Source organism: Chaetura pelagica, unplaced genomic scaffold, assembly GCF_000747805.2.
Source record: "Chaetura pelagica isolate M959 unplaced genomic scaffold, ChaPel_1.0 scaffold222, whole genome shotgun sequence".
Taxonomy (NCBI): Eukaryota; Metazoa; Chordata; class Aves; order Apodiformes; family Apodidae; genus Chaetura; species Chaetura pelagica.
In genome coordinates, this window is record NW_009952711.1 from 2,025,037 (window position 1) to 2,027,998 (window position 2,962).

Here is a 2,962-nt window from a genome sequence, read left to right on the forward strand (position 1 = left end):
GAAATTATATAGATATTTGTGCTAGTGCAGTTATTTCTCCTTCCTCCTCTAATCAGAGCACGTCTTGTTTGTGCATACCCAACCAGGTTTATAAGCCTAATGTTCCCAACAGAGTAATTAATCATTTCTGATTATCAAATTCATACCTAATCAGCTTTTCACCCATGGGAATAGAAAATTAGATCTTGTCTCAGTAAAATGAAAAAATCACACATATGAAATCCCTGACAGCACATAATTACTATAAAATATAAATTACATGGAATAATTTTTTAAATAAATCAGTGCATACTTAATTTTGTTTCCTATGTATCCCTCTCTTAGGCTTATTCAAAAGTTGTCTTTTCTGTGACTTTACCAGTAAATCTCTTGATTGTTGTGGGCTCTTGTTTATATTTTATGTTGATAATTATTTAACAGCCATTTTAAAATTATAGCAGCAGTTTTTATTGAGAACTGTGCTACTTTTTGCATGCCTGGGGTCTGGAAGAGACAAGCATAGCAGTCCCGACTCTTTAGTTTTATGCTTAGCTGTGAGACGACTTTGTACTTTCTGCTTTTTTCGGACACTCAGTGTCCCTACCTCTTGCTGGGTGGTGGGAAATAAAGGATGGCTGGAATTGCTCCTTCTCCCATCCTCTGTTTCAACCACGTCCCTTTTGTTTCTATATGAAGCCTCACTGCCGACCCTGCGCTGCACTTTAACCCCCTTCTCGGGACTTGAGTCCCTGAAAGGGACCATTTCCACCTCTTTTTTGCTGCTTGTGTCATGCAAATGAGGTGGGGTGCGCTGGGGCAGCTGATGCAGGGGCTGTAACTCCATGCCTTGGAACGGGGCTAAACATTCGCTAATCGCTTCCATTTTAAAGATTTTTAAAGATATCGCAAGGGAAGAGTCCATTAAATCTAGTAGTTGTAATCAGGTCTTGACAATTTGGCAGTTTTCCCTTACTCCCTCACCAGCTTTACTGTTTTTGCCAAGCCACTCCTTCCTTTCCAGAGCTGACCCAGCACTTTGCAAGGCTGGACCTGAGACAGCTTGTCCTACCTCTGGAAAACTGACCTGTGGATTTCTTTCTGCAGACATGAGTTCTGGATGGTTTGTTCTTTGGTTGTGCTCATCAGCTCAAGGGCAATATTCACTGTTTGGTTGCAGACTTACATTCCTTCCAGAACAGGTAAGTCTTCATTATGTTAAATGCCCTCCCTTGCAGGAAGGGGGAATGAGAGCACAGAGCAAAAGCCACAGCTCTACACCTTCATGTGGATAATCCCTGATACTTGTCTTACTGGACTATATTGTACAAAATCAGAATTATTGTGCGTTTTGTGGTCAGTTGCTAAGAAAGAAAGGTGTCCTAGAGCAGGGAAGCAGTACAAGGTCTCTGGCATCACTCCAGCCTTGAGTTCAGGGAGTGTGTTTTGGGATTTTTAAAGTACAGTAAAACTTTCTTAATCATGAAGAATGAGCTAAGTCTCAACTGGGTCATATATCCTATAACAGCTTGATGCACACTTAAGCCCTCACACACCATCTGATACCTGTATTGTACTTACCTGGCTATACTGCTTGTATTTTTTACTTATCCTCAAAAGAGTTTCATATTTAAATGAAGCACGGAACAAATACATTTCCTTTTGAACAGAGTGGCTGTGTGAACAAGTGTACATAGCTACCTAATTAATTTACCAGAGAATAGCAATTGGTATTAGTGGTCTCGGCAATTATGGCAGAGAAGTGTTTTTTAAGATAATGTTGTAGATTTCATTAAGAGTTAAAATCCAGGTAAGGTGGAAACCTTGCAGGCAAGGTAGTTGATATACCAATTGTTTCCAGTGAGATGTAAGTATAGACATGGGTAGAAAGCATAGGCAGAGTTGAGGTTATTTCTCTTTTCTTTTGACCAAGGCTAATCTCTTGGGGCTTGGCAGAGCTAGATCTGGGCACGGGAGGCAGAGATAGGGATGGCAGAATGGGCTCTGGCAGAGCCCTGAAAACCTAACTGGCAACTTCTGCTGCTAGGCGAGGGGATGAGAGTGTAAGAAGCAGCAGCTACTTTTGTGGGGGGAATGGTGCATGTGAGACTTTTCTGGCTCACTTTTCTGTGGCAGAAGGCGGCAGCTCTGAGTGTAACCTAGGCACTTCATCTTCAGGGTAGCACAATTTAGTTTGATTATGCTGATAAGATGCCTTGAGCCAGCTCTGGTGGTTGGCTTGGATTCTCTATGCCTTCCAAACAATGTGTACAATTACTCATTAGCCACTCTACATAAATCAAGCAGAACATTTAAAAAAAAACAAACAAAAAGCAACAACAAAACAAATTCCTTCAGATATAACTATTTTCTGAATGGTGGCAGACATTCATAGATATATGCAGATAGATGACCTATGTTAAATGAAACAGAAAAGATTAGCAGAACAATTGAGTAAAGACTTGGCTGTTCAAGCAGCAGAAATAGGCTGTAGACTCTGAGAAGGACTGAAGACAGAAGAAGTGTTGAAGTGAAGAAACAGTTATTCCTGATGTTAAAGTTGCAGAGAGAGCTCTTGTGTTATTGTGAGGCTTTGAAGGGATCTAGAAGCTGCCAACTGGGAATTGGTGGAGGGAGCAAGGAGTAAAGACAGTCTGAATAATCATCTCTTAAGTGTTGCTTTACTTTACCAGAAATCTATCAAGAAAGAACTGTAATAATGTTGCCAATTGTTGCTGAGTCCACTGAATAAGTTTCTCCAGTGGCACAAATCCAACCATTTCTGTCCTCCAGACTTTGAGATGGAATCCTCTTCCCTTGCCCAGAAGCGTCATCTCTTCTGTGGCCACTGCACTGGCCAGAGATCTAAATGTCTGTAGGAGTCCAGACTGCAGATTCCTCCAAATATCTAAAGCATGACATAGGCTTATTTGCCCAATTTTAGGAGCAGTCACCTCTATATAACATGAATGTTGATGGATTTAGC